Here is a 25,522-nt window from a genome sequence, read left to right on the forward strand (position 1 = left end):
GGACTCTTCCTCTCCATAAAATGCACACAAGCAAAACCACACAATTTGCATTAGATGGTCAAAAAGCCGTCATTTTTCACATATTTTATCCACAAAATACTCAGCTGGATAAATACTGGAGTAAGATGGCTCGCTCTAGCCATCATCAAAGGTCTATTCACCTTCCCTGGCAAATAATTTATGCAAGTTTAGTTTGCTGATATCCTAACCTCCCAGAGAAAGAAGGTATTAAAAAAGAGGGGAGAGCTGCTGGAAGTTGGAGCAAGGCCAATAACAGCCGAATACTAAGGTAGGCGATCAAGAAAGGAGACACAAGAGTGTGAAGACTGGCCCAAGAGTATGAAATATATGCACACACTACTCCATGAATACAGTTTACCTTATGACCTGCAAAGACACATTACATCTCAGCACAGTACAGTTAGGATGTACATAGGGAGAATCTTCTAATTCTGAATTATTAGTTAAGATAAAATTTTGTACAGGGTGCTTTCTTAACGAGGCAGAAAAGCACGTAATATCTATTAGAAATTTTTTCAAAACTTTCACAGTATTAACATGAGTTTCATGAGAGGAAACCATCAAACAAAAGGGTGTAACTGGCCTGCAGAGAAAGATTTTGAAACAAAACAGTAGCCAGACCATCATGTGTCTATACGCTGTGTCAGAAAGGTTGAACTTTACCCTCAAGACAAACAAGAGGGGACTGGAAGCAGAGGGAGGGCCATATCAGCTGCGCCACAGGAGGAACTTCCTCAAGGCCCTGCTCTCTCTGGAATGACCTATACTGTCCACCCCCAAAAGAAGTCAAATGTTGGAGGATCATCATGTCTGCTTCTTCAAATATGGCATCTGACTGAAGATAAAATATCTCTCTATTCACACAGACAAGGAGGTGTTAATTTGAGACAGGTATCTGGGCCTAATTTTTACGTAGTAAGGAAATCCCTGAACTTCCCTGGTGGCTCAGACGGTAAAGCGTCTGCCTACAATACAGGAGACCCAGGTTCAGTCCCTGGGTTGGGAAGATCTCTTGGAGAAGGAAACGGCAACCCACTCCAGTACTCTCTTGGCTGGAAAATCCCACAGACGGAGAAGCCTGGTAGGCTACAGTCCATGGGGTCGCCAAGAGTCGGACACGACTGAGCGAGTTCACTCACTCAAGGAAATCCCAAGGTTTCATCAATTTCCACAAAGGACGAGACATGGAGAGCAGACTGTAATGTTGACCTTAATCTTTCAAATCAGAATTTTACCGATAGCTAAACAAAAAGAATATTACCACCTTCTAAAGTGTCAATTTCATATAAATCTAAAGTCTCAACAACAAAAATCTAGACATTAAAGACAAATAAGATAAACAAGGTCCTACTCTATAGCACAGGGCACTATATATCCAATACTTTGCAATATTAATGGAAAAAAAATCTGAAAAAGTGATTCAGTTATATATCACTTTGCTGTACACCAGAAACTAACACAACCTTGTAAATAAACTATACTTCAATAAAAATAAATAAATTTAAAAGGACAAATACATGAGACACCTAAAGAAATAATCTACTTCTTTAAATCACATGACCAATTTGCACCCAAATTTTCATTTCCTATGTATAAGTGTTGGAGGTCTGCTACCCTTGATGAGTAACATTCGTCTATGGGACTGTCAAAGCTAAACGATGCTGTTATGAGTTTAACGGTGTTCCCCAACCTCAAGAAGATATTTTGGACTCCTAACCCTGCGTACCTCAGAATATGACCATAGTTGGAGAAAGAGTCTTTACAGAGATAACCGAGTTAAAATGAGGTGATTAGAATGCGCCCTAATCCAATATGACTGCTGTCCTTTTAAAAAGGAGAATTTTTGAACAAAAGAGATACATACACAGAGAGAACTCTGTGCAAAGACTGGAGTTATGTGGCTAAAAGCCAAAGATCTACCAGATGCTAAAGGAAAGGCCTGGGAGACACCCTGCCCAAGGGCCCTCAGATGGGAGAATGCCCCTGCCCTCAGACTTCTAGCCTGCAGAACTGAGAGACAATACACGTCTGTTGTTTAAGCCACTTCGTGCCACTTTGTTATGGCAGCCCTAGCAAACAGATGTCATGAAGAAAATTAGTAGCTCATGTTTATTGAGCACGTACCAAGTGTTATTCTAAGCACTTCACATCAACAAACTCATCTAGTCATTACAAAATTCACCCCAGGATCTAGATACTATGACTATACCCTTTCCACAGATGAAGACACCAAGTCTCTAAGAGGATAAAAAACTTGCCCAACAGCAGACAGAGCCCCCAGTATGACCACTAGCTATAAGGAACTATGATTTATAGCAATTATTTTAATAACAGTGGTAGTCACTAAGCCAAACACTATGTACTTCACAGATTAATATACACAGCAATCGTCTGAAGTACACGTTCATTTTTGTTTCCAATACAAAGAGAAGCCTGAATCTCCAAGAGATTTTCTTAAAATTTCTTAAAATTGCCCCGTATCTCACAACCAAGAGTGTGACAGTGAATCTAACTGACAACTTGAGGAAATAAACAATGAAAATCCTTTTTCACTAACACTTTAAGTGCAAGTGAAAATTTTTAATGTCTGACCTTGCAATTCAATACTAGAAGTCTAAATCTATAAATTCAAAATCCTTCAAGATCCCAGGAGAAAATAGGCCCTAGATTATAGTATCCCTTGTCTACACATCCATCCCTTCAACTGTTCAAGGGCTGTCTGCTCTCTCGTCTGTGATCCCTTGACTTTTCTCTGACTTCCAGACACAGGAGAAGAAAAGATGTAAGGACTGAGATGCTGCTTTTTAAGTTGGTTTTTTTTACATTTGTATTTAATTTTTAAATTTTGATACAGACATCAGAAAGTGTGAAAAAATAGAATACAGTGAGAAGTTTCCTTTCCACTCTGTCCTCCACCTACCCAGCTCCTGGACATAACAGGTAACCAAGGTCACCATTTTCTTGTTTACTCTTCTAAAGTGATTTTTTATGCATATACAACAAGCCAATATAAATTTTCTTTCCTCCCTTTTTTTTCAAAAAAAACCCACACAAAACGTATCATACACACTGTTCTGCATCTTGCTTTTATCAACTGTGTATCTTTAGATCTTGTAGATCTTTACATAGCCTTTTGAATCATTTTAATTGCATCCTTTTGTCTGTGAAGAATACTTTTTACTTGCATTCGTTATAGTTCAGTCTAGTACACAAAGCACCAGCACACAAGGCTACCAGCAGTCCCTGAGAGGTACCTGAAATGACTGATGGTGGACCCATGTCACACACCAAAGGCCTTGTGTCTCTTCAATCCATCTCATCTTCACTTTTCTCCAACTTGCCCAATCCTCCTCCTCCCTGCTCTTCCATTTCACCCATGCCCTAACCCTGACAACTGGACCTGAAAACATCAAATATCACTGATACTGCTTAGTCATGGCTAGCACTGAAAAAGCTGCAGACCCCTGATAGAAAGAGAACGGGATAAATAATTTCCATGGGAACTAATTAACAAGAGTGCCTTCAATTGAGGAGTTTTTTGGGGAGTTACATTTCCTTTATGATATTTATGTTTCCTTTGGTGCTTTGGTTATTAAAAAAGGGTAAACATTAGCACTATTTTCTACTAGCCTGGGAACATAAATAAATACACACTGGGGTCTACCGTTTGAGTAATGCCTACAGAACTCGAGTTCATTTTGAAATAAAATAATCAGAAACAAAGTGTTAAGAATTATAGAAAATCAATATTTTGGCTCCAAAGTATATATACATTTTAATTAACCCACTTTTTACTTTAAAATAAGTAATTGCAATCTGAAAACACATCTCAGAAACATTTTAAAGCTATTCACAACTGAAAAAAAGAATAAGGTTCTCTCTCCCTTTTTTATTTTCCGTCCTGCAAATTCAATGATATCCTGTTCTCCCCCCAAAGAAAGTGCCTTTTTCCCCCTGCCCAGCTCAAACACCACAGTTTTTAAGGTTCTTTTAAAGTCATAAGAGGAGGAGGAAAATGTTAACAAATAAATTTGTTCAGACTCAGAACAGATCTTCAACTGATCAAAGGATTAAATTAAGGCAGTCACATAACTACATTCTTAAGTAGTTAACAGGTGGTAACTCAGTCTGGAGTACTGACTTCACTCTCTATTCCTATCATGCCAGAGGCCTTTGGTGCAACTTCAAGGATTACTGTAGAACTTACCCAGGTTCCGAGACTTAGAGGTAAAATGTCATATGTAAAAAAGCAGGCCTCTGCGTATCTAATCCATTTTTAGAACCAAAATGACTATGAAATAAAAATCTAATATATTGATCCCCAGTTTCTCGGGTTTCTAGTTGTTCTTGAGTCGCTAAGTTGTGTCCAACTCTGCGACTTCAGGGACTATACGTAGTCCGCCAGCCTCCTCTGTTCATGGAATTTCCCAGTATTCTTATACTGGAGTGGGCTGCCATTTCCTTCTCCAGGGGATCTTCTTTACCCAGAGATGGAACCCGAGTCTCCTGCATTGGCAGGTGGATTCTTTACCAATGAGCTACTAGTGAAGTCCAGGGAACTAGTACCTGTTGATATCCCCTTGTCTGCTTCCTAAAGATAACAGAAGCCACTGGTTCCTGGCACTAAATACTCAATACCAAAGAGAAATATTCTTGTACAAGGTCCTCCAGTTCCTATGGGTTCAGGACTTCTGGCTGAGTTCCCCATGCAATGCCACCAACTCTACAGGGAGAATGGCTGGAAAAACTGAGTCCCTCTGACTTCCTTTACACCAATATAAGCACTCCTCAGCCAACAATAGCAGCTGAAACATAAATGAAGATGAGAACTCAGTCTACATTTACCTAAAGATTTCCCGCAATCCAAGTATTTAGTTTACACAGACTGCATTAATATCTGACGTAGTCACTGCATTAATTTGGAATTCCACAGGGCAGGTTAACAGACAATTATCTAACTACAATAGTATTTAGCTCTGAAGGAAGCAACCTGTACCATCCAGTGAAGCTAGTGGGGGGCTTCTGTTACTCCTTATCTTTTCCCATCCTTTCTCCCATTTTTCTCCCTGCATATATCTTAAGCTTTATCCTCTGTTTAGTCTTTCTTAATGGAGAGAGTTTTCTGGCCATTTATGTACAAGAAACTGGAAGTAGCCAAGAGAAAGGAGAACTACCACATCACTGAGAGCTTTTTCATATAAAGATCATGTTCTCACACTGCCCCCAAAGAGGTTTATCTTGTGAGATGAAACATGGCACAAAGTGCTACCTGTTGAGAAAAATAGTACAAACTCACACGCAAAGGATTAGGGAATAGCAGGAAAACTCCCACAAAGCTATACATATAAACAAACAGGTCTTAGAATGTTCTAAACATACTAAATCAAGTTTCAGAGTAAATAAATGGCTAGTGACACATCTTCTATAACACATGAATCAGCTACAGATTTGCAAGAGTGGGACACACCCTAGCACCTACGATAACACTAAAGGACCTGTTTGAAAGTGGACCCGGCTGTCTGAATTGCAAGTCCATCCTACTGAGACTGGAACAGAACTTTACAACTGTGTGGGGTTGTCATAATTTAAAGCTAAAAAATAAATACATCATTATCATGGAAGTTAATTTGAGAACTTCATTAATATTTTAACACCAATAATTAAGAACAGGAGCAATACAAAGGAGTAACCAATCAGTTCTAGGAGGCAAACACAAGGGAAAGGAATGTCAGGTAAGATGGCTGAAGAATGGCAAAGTCAAGAACTAAAAAAAACCTCAATTCTAAAAAAAATAATAATAAAATGAGACCTTTATAATTAAAAAAAAAACCAACACATCTTACCTTAAGAGGCATCCAAGTAGCATTCATAGTGTCAGGAGTAGTTCAGACAATAATACTCAGAAACGAGCAAGAATGGAGTCTTAGTAATTCCCCAGCCACCAAGTATGAGCAGGTAGGAAAATTTTTTGTTTCAAGAAGGTATCTGAAAAAAGAGAGGACTTTCATTTAGACTAAAAATAATCCAAAAATAAGCATATAGTTTAAACTATCCAGACAGAGATTCAAAGTACTATTTGCCTCACCGTCTTAAAAAGATGTAGAAAATAACTGTTCCCTTTGGAAAAGGACAAATTTGTGTGGTGTATGTTTCTCCACAGGTATGAAAAAATATATTTTTCCATAAAATTGGATTAAATGTGTAACACATATTTTAGATAATATAAAATTGCTTATTAGATAGAATTCTCAGATAGAAAAATGATTGTCCAGGGTTACTTCATAAGCACTATTAAAAAGTGATTTTTTTATCTGATCACTAAAAAATGCCCTTGCCACATTTAGTTTTAATAAATTAAACCCTCCCTGATCATTGTGATTGTCTTAAATTTTCTTAAGTTGCAGAGCCCATTCTATGTGAAAAATAATAGCCATTCTTGACTGAAGTGCTACAAATAAAAGACCCTTCATTCCTAGAAATCTTTAATAACAGGCCAAACAACTTAATTTTGAGCCAAGTTTGTGTGGAGGTAGGAGGATGGATTAAATGACCTCTTGTAGGATTCGTGCTCTCATCCTAGGCCTGAATGAAAATTTCAGCTTAACTAGTTACTGCTTCGCTTAAAATGGAGGCTTGCCCGATTAGGGACAAAAATAACAGCATCCACCTCTGTAAAATGAATTTTAAAAAATTCAAAGCCTACAGTAACCTCATTTTTAAGAAAAATTAAAAATAAAAACCTCTGGAGTGGATTTGTTCTTGCTATGCGTTTGTCACTTCGGCGTCGAAGACTTGGCATCACTTTCCTTACGCTCGTCGGATTTTTTTTTTTTGGTGGGGGGAGGGTTGGGGGGAGTTTGACTTCTGACCCAAGTCCGGGGAGGGTTTAAGAGCCCCTCCATAATCCCCAACGCAAGAGCTAAGAGGCGAAGAGAAAGGGGAGAGCCCGAGTTCCCACCCCTCCCCCCACCCTGGACCCCAGTCCCAAACCGACCCCCTTCCCGCAGTGAGGCGACTCCTTCTGCCCCAAACCCATTGTTAGGGAGGGGGCAAAAGGGAGAGGGGGCTGAGGGCAGGGCGCCGGCGGCCGTTGCTCCGCTAGCTTCTGGAAGGGGGCGGCCCGCGGGATGCAGCTTCCCTTCCTCTCCGCGTCGGTCCGTCCCACCTCGGCTCGGCCTGGCGCCCCGGGCTGTGCTCGGTGCCCCAGGCCCCGGGCCCGGCCCAGCCCGACCCCCGAGTACCAGGCCCCCGACCCCTCTGCCCGAAGCCCGAGGCCCAGGCCTGCGGGTGGGCGCGGGGCGGGGGTCCCTATGCCCCACACATGCGTCCCCGCTCCCCCAGCCCAGTCGCTTCCAGGGCCCTCGGCGGCGCCCGCTCCCCGGGCCCGTCGGTCCCCCGCCTCCCGGCCGGGCCGCCCCCTCGGGCTCCCGCCGTTGGGGCCGCCTCCTCTTCCCCACCATCACCCCTACCGACTCGTGCCCCCACCCCCCGGGGCACCAGTGCCCACGGCGGTTCCCCCGGCCCCCGGACCTACCTGCACAGCTCAACCAAGCCTAGAAGTGGGGGCGGGGAATCTTCCGCCCTCCTCTATCTCTCATTGGCCCTTCCGGGGGATATCGGGATCTCTATTGGCTGGCGGCGAATGTCCGTCAGAGCGGTGGGGCGGGACAGAAGGGGAGAGGGATGCTGGTGCCTTGGCTTCTCTGTCTCTGTGTATCTCGCTGTCTCTGTCTCGGAGCTTGGAAATGAGAGACATTTGGATGAGAGAACTGGAAATGGGCCTCAGGTGGCAGGAATAGAAATAGGAGTCCTGGCAGAGCTTCCCGCAACTCTGTCACTCCGAACCCCCTACCTAAGTCCCCTTTAGATCCTCTTCCCCATCACCCCCAACCCCGGCCCCTCACCCTTGTAGGTTCTTCATCCAGGAAGCGATGTGAAGAAAACTCGAGGCCGGAAGGCCACAGAGGGAGATTTTATATATGTATATAAAATACACACATACAAATACTTATACAGAAAGTCAACCAGATATAAGGTCACAAGGGCCTGGAGAGTAAAGGACACACATCTCACAGACAAGGAAGGACTTGAGATATAGCCAAAATAAAGAATCAAAAATCACTGTAAGAGCTGGTAACGTCGTTTCCTTCTGGGAGGGGAGCTGAGGGGGTCAGGTGTGAGGAAGACTTACATTTCACTATATATCCTTTTGTATCTTTTGATTTTAAAGATTTCCATTTTTTCCATTTCTTTTGAAATTACGTGGCTTAAATTTAAAAATAACTATAAGGTGGCAAAACCAGGGGGACAGTTAAAATGGTGGTCCGAACAAAGAGGGACAGCGTGTAGATTTGGTGAGGAATTTTAGTTTTTAGTATGTTCATTTCCAGGGGTAAAACCAAGTAAAAGTGTTCAGGGACAACTGGAGTTATGGAATTCAGGAGGGGGTGGATAATCTGGGGAGATGATAAGAGTTCTTCACATAAATATGGTGATCAGTGACATGCTAAAGATGAACTTCCTATAGAAATAGAAAAAGACATCCACAGTAATGTAAGAAGTGTGAACAGAAACAGAAAGAGGGTTGGTGAGATAAGAAAAACAAATAGTGAAGAAGTATGAAAGTTAAGGGAGGAAGGGTCTCTGGAAAAATAAAACAATAAAACTATGAGAACCTCACAGATGGTACAACTCATTTCAGGGACCCTCTTTAGCCTCATGCAATAAGAATGGGAGCTTGCTATACACCTGAAACTAACAACATTGTAAATCAACTATACTTCAATTTAAAAAAAATTTTTTTAATTAAAAAACCAAGAGCGAAAGCCAAGAGAACACTAAAAAAGCAGAGTTCTTAACTTTTTCACACCATGTACCCTTCTTGGAATGTTTTTAAATGTATAACAAATATACACAGACATTCAAAGGAACAAGTTACATTAAAATACAATTTTCAGAATATTTTAAAAGTATAACAGTACTGTATGTGCTTTATACTAAATCCATTAAATATTAAGATTTGGTGGTGAGCCTAAAGACCACCATAATTCTGAGGTAGTAAATGAGTAAAAATAATATTTCAAGATATCCACAAAATCCATCATAAGAAAATACCTGTGATTTCTACTGGTGACAAGATCACTGCTAACACTGCTTGGTTTGTTATCTCCATTTATAGTTGAGGGAAATACTAACTTTCTGTTAGACTTGAGCAAAAATAAAGGTATATTACTTTTCCTTACCCAAGTTCATGGATTTCCTAATCTATGGACTTCAGGTTAAGAAACAATTTGAAAGAAATCATCCTTTCTACCCTCCACACACCCACACAGGGATGTGACCTTGCTTTCCCTTTCCCCACCTCTGGGTCTCTCTTACCCTACCCAACTTGCTCCAAGCACCCTCTAGTTCCCAGTCCTGCCTGAAGATATCTGACATCTAGGAATAGAGGTGGTGAAGGAGGGTTGCAGGAAAGATATACGTATACACTTTGTCTTCAAAAAAAAGAGAGAGAAAGCTCTGAGGTATATTGCGGGTCCAAAAAGATGGGGAAAACGGTATCATTCATTACCAAGAGGAAAAACAAATTATAAAAAGAAAACATCTTTTTATCAATTAAGAAAGAATCTTTGAATTTATTAATATTGTTCAAGTCAATCCTAGAAAACATCTGCAATTCAATATCTTATTCGATAATTCTGTAAAATGAGGCAAAAAACAGTACCTACCTCCTAGGGGTTTTGTGAGGAATAACTTAGTTAATACATATAATGAATTGAAAATAGTGCCTGACACAGGCTAAACACTCAATTTTAAACTATCTTTATTATTACATTTGATGTTTTATTTTCCAGAACATTCCATGAAAATTTCTGGTAAGATTATTTGTATTAATGACTTACATAATAGCAAATTAAGAGTGATAAGGAGGTTAGCCCAGACTTGCTTTTCATTTAAATGCTGCAAAGTTAGAATATTCCACTTTTTCCAGTTACATTTTCATCCCTCTAGGGGGAAATAGCCTCAGTGCCTCTTTAAAGGGATTATAAACTTGAGAAAAAAAGGTCTGGCAACTCATATTACAAAGGGCTAATTTCCATAATGCTGTTTATAAAGACTTCCTACAAATGAATAAATAAAGCCTAACAATCCTTATACACTGCTGGTGGGAGTGTAAACTGGTACAGCAACTTTGGAAAAGACTTTGATATAATCTAATAAAAGTTAAGATATACATACTCTATGGGAACAGTTCGTCTACTACATGCATATTTAGGAAATGCAGAATTTTAAGGGTCAGGATGACTGCACAAGAATATTCATAGCAGCGTTGTTCCTCAGTGACCCAGAGAAAGGAAACATCCCAAATGTCTACCAATCATAAAATGACTAAATTGCAATATATTTGTACAATAAAAACTAATAAATTATGGTTACATTCAACAACATGAATAATTTTTTACAAAGGTAATATTGAACACACAAAAAAGCAAGATGCTATACATACATATATATATATATATATATATATATATATATACTCTTACTCCATTTATATTGAGTTTAAAAGCAGGCAAAACTAAACTATATTCTTTAGGGGTACATAGATAGGAGGTAAAATAAAGAAAAAGAAGGAAATGAACACAAAAGTCAAGAGAGCAAGTAAGGGGCAGAAGGAATTTTGTTTGATTGGGAGTAGGGGGCTGTTTTTCGGGGCTGGCAGTGTTCTTTTTGATCAGGTGATGGGTACACAAGTATTTGCTCTGTAACTATTTATTTAACAGTACTCCCAAACTTATATATATATATATATATATATATATATATATATTGTTTTTTTTTTTTCTGATTGCATGTTATATTTCACAAAGGAAATGTCAAGAGGGAGGGGCCATATGTATACCTATGGCTGACTCATGTTGATGTTTGGTAGAAACCAACACAATTCTGTAAAGCAATTATCCTTCAGTTAAGAAAAAAATTTTTTTAAATATCTGTAGAAAAAAATGGATAAAGAATATGATAGAAATTTCACAAAAAGGAAAATAAAAATGGCTCTTAAATAAATGAAAAGTTGCTCAACTTTATGAAAAGACAGAAAAACTCCACTGAGGTAATCCCTAGCAGTACAATGGTTAGGACTCCAAGCTTTCACTGCAGGGGCCGAGGTTCAGTCCCTGGTTGGGGAACTAAGATCCCACAAGCCACATGGCATGGCTGAAAAGACAAAACAAAAAAACTCCACTGAGATACAAACAGGTCATGATGATAATGCTAACACATTGTGTTAGCAATGGAGAGGAGAAATACATTTTTTGTATCACTGGAGAAAATATAAGTTGTTCCAATATCTATGGAGGGCAATTAGGTAATAGCCATCAAAATTATAAATGCAAATAACCTTTAATTTAGCAATTCCATCCCTAGGAATTCATTCATTCCTCAAATATTTTTTGAGCACCTACTATGTGGCAGGCACTGTTTCATGCTCTAGAATTTATCTTCTCCATTCTATGAAAAGTCTGGGAACATAGGGCTGTTTATCATTTTTTAATATTTATTTACTTATTTATTTTTTGACTGCATTGGATCTTATTTGCATCACGCAGGATCTTTCATTGCCACGTACAGACTCTCTAATTGTGGGGTGCAGGCTCAGTAGTTGCAGCATGTGGGCTCTCTAGTTGCTCTGTGGCACATGGGATCTTAGTTCCCTGGCTAGGGATCAAACCTGCGTCCCCTGCCTTGCATGGAGGGTTCTTAACCACTAGATCACCAGGGAAGACCCAGGGGCTGTTTATTATTACTGTGGAATTGCTAATGAGAAAGAAGGCTTGCATCTCAATGAGATAATAAAGATTATGTCAGAGCACATTAAACAAAATGAAAAAAGTATAACAAACATGTCCCTACTTACACATTTTTAGATAATCTGCATATACATGGTTATTGGTCTGTTTGTTTTTGAAACACTGTTTGTAATAGAAAGATGAGGGGAATAAAACTTAAATGCACATCATTATAGGAGTGGTTGAATAAATTATGATTGGTATCTGCTTCCTCACCAGGGCTATCTTCATGGGCATGTGACCTGTGCAGTCACACAGGGCCCCACACTCAAAAGGGCCCCATGCTTTCGTGAAGTCTGATGCGGCAATGAAGCCAATGCATGAGCAGAGGAGCTCAGAGCAGTTGGGTGTCACAATTCCTTGTCACCTCACTCACAAATAGCATCTGTGATGTTCCATGAGCACACAGAATTCTGGAGAGCTTGCGGTACGTGAGACGTTTGGCCGATGAGTACAAGGTATACAAGATAAGTGTGTTACATGTATGACTGAATAAGCCCTGAGAGGTGACTGAATAAGCCTTGAGAGGCCATGCTTTCCATTTGACCTAGAACTTGCTCTGAAGCCAGAAAGCAGATAATGGTTTTCTTTTATAAGCTTTGTTTTTGGCCACACATGTGGAATCTTAGTTCCCCAACTAGGGATCAAACCTGCACCCTCTCCATTGGAATTGGACCACCAGGGAAGTCCCGAAAGTGGTTTTCTAAGAAACATGGAAGATCAAAGAACCACATCATATCATTTCTTACTTGTGTTACTTCTCCATATTAGCCAATCACTTATGCTAAAAGTGATGACCTAGAAGGAAGTGACAGACAAGGCAACCAAGAGTTCCTTTTCCTTTTGCTCCTTCCTTGCTCATCAGGAAGCTGAAAGTTAAGTGTTGGTAGAAGGTGCATGTATCAAGAAGTGAGATCAAAACATTTGAGTTCATTTATCCAGAGTTTCCCATTGTTCTGGTAAGAACAAAATGCAATGTGCAAGTACAAGCTACAGAATACAAATTGTATAATTTTGGTGATTCAACATCCACGTTAAATGCTCTTTAAAACTGGCATTGCACAATGTAAGATGGTAAATTTCATAATAACAATTTAAATTTTTAAGTTTTCTTTACTTAGACGACATTGAACAGCAAATAAAAAGCAGTATGGCAAATCAAGATAGAGACCATGAAAGAAAGAGAAAAGCTTTATCTTTTAGTAACTTTAATTGTACTTTCTCCCCTGCTTTCTGAATAAGGGATTCACATTTTCATTTTTCACCAGGCCTCTCAAATTAGATAGCTTGTCTTGGTCATCATTTATGAATTTTGTGACATTGGGCAATTTATTTAAACCCCAGTGCCTCAGTTTTTCATCTCTGCAAAATGGGAAGAATACTTATACTTAGCTCATACTATTGTTGAGAGGATTAAATATGCTAATATAAATAAAACTCTTAGAGTTTAGCTCATATATTTCTGGACTTCCATGGTGGCTCAGATGGTAAAGAATTTGCCTGCAATACAGGAGACCTGGGTTTGATCCCTGGGTTGGGAAGATCCCCTGGAGAAGGGAATGGCTACCTACTCTGGTATTCTTGCCTGGACAATTCCATGGACAGAGGAGCCTAGCAGGCTACAGTCCATGGGGTCACAAAGAGTCAGACACGACTGAGCCACTAACACTATATATTTATTATTATCATTAGTGCTGTGTTGCTATTATCAAATAGACAATAGAAGGGTATCCAGCCATTAAAGAAGAAAGAGGAAGTTTTTCATATACTTCACATACATAAATATATGAGAGTGATCGCCAAAATATAGCAAGTGAAAAAACAAAACAGATAATATGTCAAACAATGTCTCTGACATGCTTTCATTTATTTAAGGAAGGAAAGAAAAAATGTCTTACGTATGTACTTGAAAAGTGAAAATGAAGTCACTCAGTCATGTCCAACTCTTTGCAACCCCATGGACTGTAGCATGCCAGTCTCCTCTGTCCATGGGATTCTCCAGGCAAGAATACTGGCGTGGGTTGCCATTTCCTTCTCCAGGGGATCTTCCCAATCCAGGGACCGAACCCAGGTCTCCTGCATTGCAGGCAAACTCTTTACCATCTGAGCCACCTAGGAAGTCACATATGTACTTGCATACACTTACAACATGTTTCTGGGAGAAGTTGTGACCTCTTAAACAATACGGGTTGTTTTCAGGGAAGGGAAACAAGCAACTGGAAGATGAGGTGAGAAGGGAATTTTTCTTTCTTCAAACTTTTGAACCATGTCAAAGTTTCTTTTATCAAAAAAAGAAATTAAATTTTTTAAAATAAATTTATTTATTTTAGTTGGGGGCTAATTACTTTACAATATTGTAGTAGTTTTTGCCATACATTGACATGAATCAGCCATGGGTTTACATGTGTTCCCCATCCTGAACTCCCCTCCCACCAGAAACTAAATATTTTAAACATCTTTTACATTTTCTTTTACACAGTGCACTGCCAGGCACAGCAGCCTAAATAAATAATTGTTGGCCAACCAAGGATATTTCTTTAAAATTTAAAAGGGGTAAGATCAGTTTTAAGTTCTTTTTTCTCAATCAGATGCACAGGTGTCTGATGTGAACATTCCAAAGAAATTACAGTAACCACAGTAGCTAAAGTAAACTTGCACTTGTTTGTCTCCATTCATAGACCCCAGTGTGGTACTTTAGAGAGAAACTAGAGAAAATCTTGGTGATTAGACAGACCAGATAAGGTTAAGGAGCTTGTGTTAGTCCCAAATGGGCTTGGTTGGTGATAGAAGACAGGAGGAGAAGGGGGCGACAGAGAATGAGATGGTTGGATGGCATCATGGACTCAACGGACATGAGTTTGAGCAAACTCTGGGAGATAGTGAAGGGCCGAGAAGCCCAGCATGCTGCAGTCCATGGGGTCGCAAAGAGTCGGACATGACTTAGTGACCGAACAGCAATAACCACGAGGCAGGTGCTATACTGGAACGGCAGCTGTGAACAGGAAAACCGAATTCCATCTATATCAAGTAATTACAACAGACTGTGATGACAGAGTAATGGAGGCTCCTGTGACCACCAGTGCACATATTAGAAGGGCAAGCAAATTCTGTCCCCCAGTTTTTGTTTGTTTTGGCTATAGCATGTGGGAACTTAGTTCCACAACCAGGGATCGAACCCCTGCCCGCTGCAATGGAAGCTCAGAGTCTCAATCACAGGCCTGCCAGGGAAGTCCCCCCTCCCCCATTTTTACTTATCGCCCCAACAATTGTGGTGAGATCTTATAATAACAACTTGTGTGTTCTAGTCAAAGATGACACACTCAAACCATTTTCCAAAAGACCTCTCCCTTGAGTTTGGGTGATCTGTGTACCTGCACCTATAGGTCTCATGTGCAGCATGTGAAGATTAAGGGTGGGGATGTAATTTGGGGCCATGTAACTCACAAACAGTAAATGCCAGTAACAGTGGTTTTAGTGTATAAGATCTTAAGCAAATATATAATGACTCTGTTTCTCAGTTTTCTCAATAAAAATACCTACCTCCTAGGGTTGTTGTGAATATTAACCCAGGTAAAGTCTTGCACAGAGTAGATGCTCAATAAAGCTGGACTGATGCTATCGTTGTTATTGTTCAACAAGTCCTTAGGACTCTGGCTTTCTGGATTAAAATATGAGAAGAGATGAGATCCTGAGTTGTATGCACTGCTCTCATATCCATTCATTGGTATTGATTTTCTTCACAATATCCTGTTTATCACTTCCTTTCCTTCCCACTGTCATCAACTTACTTAAGAGATCACTGGGCAGTGATATTCAGGAGGGCTGGAATAAAATGCTAGTAGGTATATGTTAACTCTATTCTTAAGTAATAGCACAGGACACTGGTTCTCCCTCATGAATCTCAGTAGCTGAATGTTCCTTGCTTTTAGCAATTAGGTTTCTGTCCCTCTCAAACTCAAGTCATTAAGAAAATAGTTATTGAGCACCTGGCAAGACCCTAAAGATGCGATGATGATTAAGGTGGTGGCTTTGCCTTCAAAGTTTACATGACAGTGGGGAAGACAGACAAAAACAGACAAAAGCCTTACAATGGAATAAAGGCTGAGACAGAGGAAAGCATCTAGGGGAGGTGGGGGAAGGGGAGAAGCACAGGGGGAACAGCACAGGGGGAGCAAAGCCCACAAGATGAGAGACAGCAACCACTTTTCAGAAATTGATAGTTCACTATGGCTGAAGCATGGGGTCCAAGAAAGAAAGCCCAAAGACATTAATTAATCTGGAATCACGGTCTCAAACTTCCATGTTCATTGAATCCACTCTTGTTAAAACAGCCTCCTGGGCTCCATCCCTGGAGATTCTGATTTAGTGGATAGGAGTGACCAGTGTGGTCAGTCTGAAGGCCACATTCTGAGAACCATTGATCTGGAGAAGACATGATCAACCTGCAGATAGCCAGATAGCCTTGAACATTATACTGAGAGGTGTATACTTCACCCTTGGGTGCATGGAGGACTTTTTAAAAAAATTTATTTTATTGAAATATAGTTGATTTATAATGTTGTGTTGATTTCTGCTGTACAGCAAAGTGATTCAGTTGCACATATGTGTTTGTGTGTGTGTGCTCAGTCGTGTCCAACTCTTTGCAACCCCACGTACTGTAGCCCACCAGGCTCCTCTGTCCATGGGATTTTCCAGGCAAGAATATTAGAGTGGGTTGCCATTTCTTCCTCCAGGGGATCTTCCTGACCCACAGATAGAAACTGCATCTCTTGTGTCTACTGCATTGGCAGGAAGATTCTTTACCACTGAGCCACCTGGGAAACCCCATATGTGTTTACGTATATATTTATTATTTATATATAATACATATATTAAAGTGGAGATATATATAAATATATACATATATTTACATTCTTTTTCAAAAATATGGAACCTTTTGCAAATTTGCATGTCACCCTTGTGCAGGGGCCCATGTGGAGAGCTTTTGAGGAGTTTAAGCTTGCAAGATATACAGTCACATTTACATTTTTAGAAAAATCACTCTGGATGCCATATGAAAAATTGTTCAGAGAGGCAAGGCTGGGATCCCAGGAGAACAGTTTGGAGGCTGCTGCAGAAACCCCCTGAGAAATCACAAGGACCTGAACTAAAATAATGTCTTATTTGTCCCGGATTGTCATTTGACCTGGGTGGCAGAGGCTAATCCATTTGTCTTTAAATGTTTTTGGGTAACATCTCCTGGATAGCTGCTTCCACTTTGGGAGCATTGTAAATCAACTATACTACAATAAAAATTAAAAAACAAACAACCACAGTTTATATATATATATATATATACACACATAATGTTAAAAAACCAATTCTCTATTTATCTAGTTTTTGACCTTACAACACAGCACGTGGGATGTTAGTTCCCTGACCAGGGATTGAACCCACACCCCCTGTAATGGAAGTGTGGAGTCTTTTTTTTTTAATTGGACTTTAAAAAAAAAATTATGTATTTGTTTGGTTGTTCCAGGTCCTTACTGTGGCCTAGTGGGATCTGGTTCTCTGACCAGGGATCAAACCCAGGCCTCCTGCATTTGGGAGTATGGAGTCTTAACCACTGGACCACCAGGGCAGTCCCACAACCACAGTTCTTTGAGAAGTTTCATTCTTCTCCCTTTGCTACTAGGAACCTATACTGGGAATGTAAGCCGTTGTTTTCCAGACCAATGCTGAGCTGGAGACAGAAAGACAGGACTAGAGTAAGTTGAAACACCACAAAACTCTCTTACCAAGATTCCTGTTTTTTTCTTCATTACTCACTTCCTTGGTTGTTGTGAACTTTTAGTTTTCAGAGTTTCAGTGAGGTTGAATCTGAAAGTTTCTGCCAGTTTGTTCACTGCTTTTGTGGAGGATCAAACTGTTAGAATTTGCTACTGCCATCTTTGCTGATATTTTGTCATTTTCAGTGAATAAATCCAACACTTCTTTGGTTAAATTTATTTCCTAAGGTTCGTTGTTGTTGTTTGCTGCTACTGTAAATGAAATTGTTTTCTTAATTTAATTTCCAGGTATTCATTGCTAGAGCATAGAAACAGAATTGATTTTTGTATATGGATCTGATATCCTACCACCTGGCTAAACTCGTTTATTAGTTCTAGCAGTTCTAGGATTTCTTCCATGTCATCTGCAAATAAAGATAATTTTATCTCCTCCTTTCCAACTTTGATGCCTTTTCATTCTCTTTCACATCAATTTCCCTGACTGGGAATTCCAGTACAATATAGAATAGAAGCAGTAAGAGTGGACAGCTTCGTTTTGTACCTGGATTTAGAAGAAAAATGTTTAGTCTTTCACCACAAAATATGCTGTTAGCTGTGAGTTTTCATTAGATGCTCCTTACTGAGTTGACAATTTTATTCTATTCAGATATTGAGTATACATGATTTTGTTTCATGTATTTATTCTAAAATATTTTATGCATCTAAAATGTTAGTTTAAGAAGAGGTTCATAGGCCTAGTGAGATTGTCAAAGCATTCCATGGCACAGTTATTATTAAGGGCCTCTGCTATTTGGCAACATCTTCCGGGTTTGAGTGACAACTATAGACCAGGCTTATACTTCTCTAGTGTGTCACAGTCCCTACTGCCCCCTGGAACATTTTTTAAAAAATTATTTCTAAAATTTTATTTATTTTTGGCTGTGCTGAGTGTTGCATGCTGTCTTTCTCTAGTTGTGGTGTATAGGCTTCTCATTGTGGTGACTTCTCTTGCTGCAGAGCACCAGCTCTAGAAGTGTGGGCTTTAGTAGTTGTGGCTCTGAGGGCTCTAGATGCAGGCTCAGTAGTTGTCCTGAGGCATGTGGGATCTTTCTGGATCAGGGATTGAATCTGTGTCTGCTGCATTAGCAGGCAGATTCTTAACCACTGGACCACCAGGAAATTCTCCTGTAACATCTTTGATACCTAGGTGCTATGGATTGAATTGCATCTCTCCAAGATTCATGGTGAAGCCCCAACCCCCATGGTGACTGCATTTGGAGACAAGAGTCTCTTTTTGGAAATAATTAAGGTTAAATGGAGTCATAAAGGTAGGTCCCTGATCCCATAGGTTTAGAGTCCTTCTAAGAAGAAACACCAGAGGGCACACTCTCTGTCTCTCCCTCTCTCTCTCTTCATTTCCCTTCCCGTGCCTTGTGAGGACATAGCAGGAAGGTGCCATCTACAAGCCAGGAAGAGAGTCCTCACCAGAAACAAAACATAACAGAATCTTGATCTTGGATTTTCCAGCCTCCAGAACTGTGAGTAAATAAGCTTCTGTTGTTTAAGCCACCCAGCCTATGATATTTGACATGGAAGCCTAAGCAGATTAAGACACTGGGTCTGTATCACTTGAGTTTTTGAGGCCTTCTAGTTTGTGACACCACTCCACAACTCCACCCAGATTAAATGATCTTAAAGCAAAGATCCAAGATTAGTTAGGAAGGAATCAAACTCAAGATGAGTTTTAAAAAAAATTAATAGGATTTTGCCTCTAGACATGGAAGAACTGAGGAAATGGAAGAAAGCTAGAAGGGGTTAAGTAAGGTTCCAAATCAGAGAACTGAATCCTAGAGTGGGACTCTGAGAGATGAAGCAGGTCCACAGCTGGGGAAGCTCCCTTTCTCTGTCGTAGGTGGAAGTTGCTATAGATGGTGAAGGTGATTCAAGTTGAAGAAAGGAAGGGAAGATGAGGCATATGTGCTTAAGCTAGCTGGGCTGATGGAAAGAAAGACACAAGTCTATGTGTCCAAACCATAAGTTAACACGGAGGAATGGCTGGAAGGTTGCTGAATGATGAGTTGAGGTGGAGAGCAGGGTCTCCTGGCTGGATGACATGAACTTCAAAAGGAAGAGATTATACATGAAGATGGAGTAGAACAGCAGGGGAAGCTGTGAGAATTCTAGCTCCCTTCAGTATTGTCTCCATCTGCACAAACCTCATAATCTAACAAATAGTGTCCCCTAAAGCAAGAATGTCTGTCTTGTTCTTCTTTAATTTTTTTTATTAAAAAAAAAAACTTTAAAAAAATACATGAAGATGGAATAGAACAGCAGGGGAAGCTGTGAGAATTCTAGCTTCCCCCAGTATTGTCTCTGACCACACAAACTTTACAATCTAATAAATAGTGTCCTCTAAAGCAAGGACAACTTCTGTCGCATTCTTATTTTTTTTACTAAAAATTAAAAAAAAAATTTTTTTTTGGCTATTGCCACATGGCATGTGGAATCTTAGTTTCCCGACCAGGAATCGAACCTGTGCCCCTCGCATTGGAAACTCAGAGCCTTAATCACCAGACCTCCAAGGAACTATCATGTTCTTTTTCGTGTGCTTAACAAAGGTCCATAAGTTAAACATGACTATGGTTTTCCCAGTAGTCGTGTACAGATGTGAGAGCTGGACCATAAAGAAAGCTGAGCACCAAAGAATTGATGCTTTCTAATTATCGTGCTGGAGAAGACTCTTGAGAGTCCCTTGGACTGCAAGGAGATCAAAGCAGTCAATCCTAAAGGAAATCAGTCCTGAATAACCATTGGAAGGACTCAGGCTGAAGCTCCAATACTTTGGCCACCTGATGTGAAGAGCGGACTCATTGGAAAAGACCCTAATTCTGGGAAACGTTGAAGGCAGGAACAGAAGGAACGACAGAGGATGAGATGGTTGATGGCTTCACCGACTCGATGGACATGAGTTTGAGCAAGCTCTGGGAGTTGGTAATGCACAGTGAAGCCTGGTGTGCTGCAGTCCATGGGGTCACAGGGTCGGACACGACTGAGTGACTGAGAGCAGGACTAATCTAAGAGACTCAGTGGAGTTTGCAAGAAGATGTAGTTTTCTAGAAGCTGAACAAGGCAATGTAACAAGGGTTTTTTTTTTTTTTTATCTCAGCTGAGCTTGACCCAGGTGTGCTTTTTGTTATTGTTGTTCAGTTGTTCAGTCGTGTCCAACTCTTTGCAACACCATGGATGGCAGCATGCCAGCTTACCCTGTCCTTCACCATCTCCCAGAGTTTGCTCAAATTCATGTCCATTGAGTCAGTGATGCTGCCCCCACCTTGTAAAAATAACGGATATCTCTGACATTGCAGTTGTCTTTTACTTTGGTCTCCTGGGTAACCATGACTCTTATTCTCTCTCACATCTGGCTCTAGGTTAACTCACTAGATGAACTATAAGCTGACTAACCTAATTAACCTAATTATCAATTCACCAAAATATTTTTAAAATTAAATATAATTGACTAATAACATTTAAATTAGTTATAATATATTATAAACATATTCATTTTATAAAATTGATAAATTAAAACATATTAATTTTATAAATTAAAGATATGTGCTATAATTTTCTTTCTCTCCACACACGTAACATTTTTTTTTCAGAACTGTTTCAGAACAAATTGCAGATATAATGTCCCTTTACCCCTAAATACTTGTTTTTCCTATAAATAAGCCTATTCTCTTCTATCATAGGACAGTTATTTTTACCAAAATCAAGAAGTTAATATTGACAGCGTTTTTAATCCATTGACCTTATTCAAATTTTGCCATTGTCTCATGAATGTGCTTTACAGAAAAATAATATTAAAAAAAAAAAGCAAAAACAAAAAAACCTTCTGCACCAGTATCCAATCCAGCATCACACATTGCCTTTCCTTATCAATTTAGTCTCCATTAATCTAGAAGAATTCTTTAGTCTGTCTTTATCTTTCATAACCTTGATACTTTTGAAGATTACATGTTACTTACTATGTACAATGTCCCTCAGAATGAGTTTGTCTGGTATTTCCTCATAATTGCATTCAGGTAATGAATTTTTGGCAGGAATGTCATACCCAGAAATGATGCTGTTAGGAAGCACATGGTATCTACACGACCCATCACTGATGTTATTTTATTTTTTGGCCACACACTGTAGCTTGTGGAATCTTAGTTTCCCCACCAGGAATTGAACCTACTTCTCCTGCAGTGAAAGCACATGGTCTTAACCACAGAACTGCCAGGGAAGTCCAACTGATACTAATTTTGATCACATGGTTAAGGTGACATCTGCCAAGATTCTCCACTCTAAAGTTGTTAATTGTGAGGGAAAAGTGATATGTCTAGTGGGAAGGGACTTTGAGACTCTGCACATAGCCTGTTTCTCATCGAACTTCTGCCTGTTAGTTTTAGCACTCATTTATCATTCTGGCCCCAAATAATTATCACTGTGGTGGTTCCCAAATGATGCTATATGTATTGTAATGTTTACTTCTTTGTTTGTAAAATTTATCTATATTTTTGTGTCTAATTCTAGTTTATACCACTTCATTGTTTGAATTATATCATCATTTATTTATAATTTTATTGGTGATAAGACATTTGGGATGTTTATCAGTCAGTCAGTTCAGTCGCTCAGTTGTGTCCGACTCTTTGCGACCCCATGAACAGCAGCACATCAGGCCTCCCTGTCCACCACCAACTCCTGGAGTTAACTCAAACTCATGTCCATTGAGTCAGTGATGCCATCCAACCATCTCATCTTCTGTCATCCCCTTCTCCTCCTGCCCCCAATCTTCCCCAGCATCAGGGTCTTTTCCAATGAGTCAGCTCTTCGCATCAGGTGGCCAAAGTATTGGAGTTTCAGCTTCAACATCAGTCCTTCCAGTGAATATTCAGGACCGATCTCCTTTAGGATGGACTGGTTGGATCTCCTTGCAATCCAAGGGACTCTCAAGAGTCTTCTCCAACACCAGGATCAAAAGCATCAATTCTTCAGCACTCAGCTTTCTTTATAGTCCAACTCTCACATCCATACATGACCACTGGAAAAACCATAGCCTTGACTAGACGGACCTTTGTTGGCAAAGTAATGTCTCTGCTTTTTAATATGCTGTCTAGGTTGGTCATAACTTTCCTTCCAAGGAGTAAGTGTCTTTTAATTTCATGGCTGCAATCACCATCTGCAGTGATTTTGGAGCCCCAAAAAATAAAGTCTGACACTGTTTCCACTGTTTCTCCATCTATTTGCCATGAAGTGATGGGACTGGATGCCATGATCTTGTTTTCTGAACGTTGAGCTTTAAGCCAGCTTTTTCACTTTCCTCTTTCATCAAGAGGCTCTTTAGTAGTTCTTCACTTTCTGCCATAAGGGTGGTGTCATCTGCATATCTGAGGTTATTGATATTTCTCCCAAAAATCTTGATTCCAGCTTGTGTTTCTTCCAGCCCAGCGCTTCTCATGATATACTCTGCATATAAGTTAAATAAGCACGGTGACGATATACAACCTTGACTTACTCCTTTTCCTATTTGGAACCAGTCTGTTGTTCCATGTCCAGTTCAAACTGTTGCTTCCTGACCTGCACACAGATTCTCAAGAGGCAGGTCAGGTGGTTTGGTATTCCCATCTCTTTCAGAATTTTTGACAATTTGTTGTGATCCACACAGTCAAAGGCTTTGGTGTAGTCAATAAAGCAGAAATAGATGTTTTTCTGGAACTCTCTTGCTTTTTCAATGATCCAGCAGATGTTGGCAATTTGATCTCTGGTTCCTCTGCCTTTTCTAAAACCAGCTTGAACATCTGGAAGTTCACGGTTCACGTATTGCTGAAGCCTGGCTTGCAGAATTTTAAGCATTACTTTACTAGTGTGTGAGATAAGTGCAATTGTGTGGTAGTTTGAGCATTCTTTGGCATTGCCTTTCTTTGGGATTGGAATGAAAACTGACCTTTTCCAGTCCTGTGGCCACTGCTGAGTTTTCCAAATTTACTGACATATTGAATGCAGCACTTTCACAGCATCATCTTTTAGGATTCGCAATAGCTCAACTGGAATTCCATCACCTCACAAGCTTTGTTCGTAGTGATGCTTCCTAAGACCCACTTGACTTCACATTCCAGGATGTCTGGTTCTAGGTGAGTGATCACACCATCGTGATGATGTTTATACTTTTAGGTAATTTAAAGAATCTATAATGGGTCTTCCCTGGTAGTCCAGTGGTTAAGAATCTGCCTGCCACAACTAGAAAGCCTGTGCACAGCAACAAATACCCAGTGCATTCAAAAATAAATAAGTTTTAAATCTATAATTTACATTTTGTACATAGATCCTGGTACATATAAGAACACACCTGTCTAGGGCTGTACTGTCAAATATTGTAGCCACTAGCCACATGTATCTGCTGAGTATTTCAAGTGTGGTTAGTCCAAATTGCATTGTGCTGTAAGTGTAAAACATATACCACATTTTAAAGACTTAACATGGAAATAAGGAAAATATTTTATTCATGTTTATGCTGATTATATGTTCATATGATATTCTGGATTTTGTGGTTAAACAAAATGTACAAAATCCCTTTACAAGGATGAAAAAGACTTGCTTCATCCAAGAACATTTTCCCTTTCTGGGCAAGTATCCAATGCATCCAATCCAACGTGAGGGTATGAAGTCCTGTCTCCATGTCCCAACTCAGGACCACTATACAATACAAGTAAATACAAATAAAGTAGCAAAATGATAACATATATTCATCTACCCAATACAATGCTTATAAATACTTTTAATGTTTATTCCTTACCCTAAAAGTGAACTTGTTTTGAGTTTTTCCTCTTCATTTTGTCAAAGTGTAAACATGTTCTTTATAGATGTCATAATTATGTAAAACTTGTTTGTGAATATATGTATTTTAATATTTATTTTTTTAAAATTATGGAACTGTGATAGCACGTTTACAGGAAACTTGGAAAAAAAAGAACAAAGTTAAACATAGTTACACTACATATTACAATCATTTTTTAAGTAGGTGAAATAAGAATTTTAGCTGGAGTTTCAATATCAAACTCTCAAAATTAAATAGAATGAATAGAAAAAAAACTAGAAGGATATAGCAGACCTGAGCAGCACTATGAACCAATTCCATGTAATTAAGATTTATACAATTTTCACACAACAGCAGGATACAAATTCAAATTCCCATAGACTATAAACCAAGATGTTTTTTAATACATTTTTGAAAAAAGTTTCTAAAAGGTGGAAGATATGTTTTTACCTGGAAATTGAGTAAACAAGGTGTTTGTGCTCATAAGAAAGCCTATAGAATTACTCACAGGATCTATGCTGATTATGCTAACTCCAAAGCTCTAGTTAACGTTTTGGTACAAATGCCAGATCTCCAGAGAGGTTTCCAGCATTGAGCAAAGCATCAGGCTCCCATCGTCTCCAGTGGAGAGTGACAAGTTGTGAGCTTTCTGCAGGAAACTGCAACATCGAGACCAGATTGTTAGGTGGCCCCAAACTTCTCAGATTGGAGGAAGAAAATTTCATTAGCAAGAGGCCACAGACATATTGGCTAGGAGTCTGCAGTGGCTGAGATAGAGTCGGATTGTGTCTTCAGATAAGACTATGTGTCCCTAGGCTTCCCTGGTCACTCAGTGGTGAAGAATTCGCCTGCCAATGCAGGAGACACAGGTTCAATCCCTGATCCAGGAAGATCCCACACACTGCCAAGAAACTAAGCCCGTGGGCCACAACCATTGAGCCTGTGCACTGGAGCCCAGGAGCCACAGCTAACGAGACCTACACACCCTAGAGCCTGTGCTCCGGCACAAGAGAAAGAAACCACGGTAATGAAAAGCCTGCTCACCTGACACC

The 25,522-nt window shown here is 39.7% G+C and overlaps 1 protein-coding gene across 6 annotated transcripts in view; it reads right to left on the reverse strand.

Annotated features, from left to right (window-relative positions):
• Positions 1 to 7,582, reverse strand: part of KANSL1 (KAT8 regulatory NSL complex subunit 1) — a 178,136-nt gene extending 170,554 nt beyond the window's left edge. For 2 of the 6 annotated variants that reach the window (XM_081576460.1, XM_081576455.1), the window contains exons 1-3: positions 7,491 to 7,582; positions 6,762 to 6,940; positions 5,865 to 6,006 (exon numbers count right to left, since the gene is read on the reverse strand). The gene's annotated coding sequence lies outside the window, so the exon portion shown is untranslated. Of the gene's footprint in view, positions 1 to 5,864; positions 6,007 to 6,761; positions 6,941 to 7,015; positions 7,318 to 7,490 lie in introns of those variants that run through there. The other 4 variants (XM_081576459.1, XM_081576452.1, XM_081576457.1 and 1 more) reach the window with 3 other exon arrangements.
• Between the last annotated feature and the right edge of the window lie 17,940 nt (positions 7,583 to 25,522).

This window comes from Giraffa tippelskirchi, chromosome 3, assembly GCF_054371585.1.
Source record: "Giraffa tippelskirchi isolate mGirTip1 chromosome 3, T2T-mGirTip1v1.2.pri, whole genome shotgun sequence".
Taxonomy (NCBI): domain Eukaryota; kingdom Metazoa; phylum Chordata; class Mammalia; order Artiodactyla; family Giraffidae; genus Giraffa; species Giraffa tippelskirchi.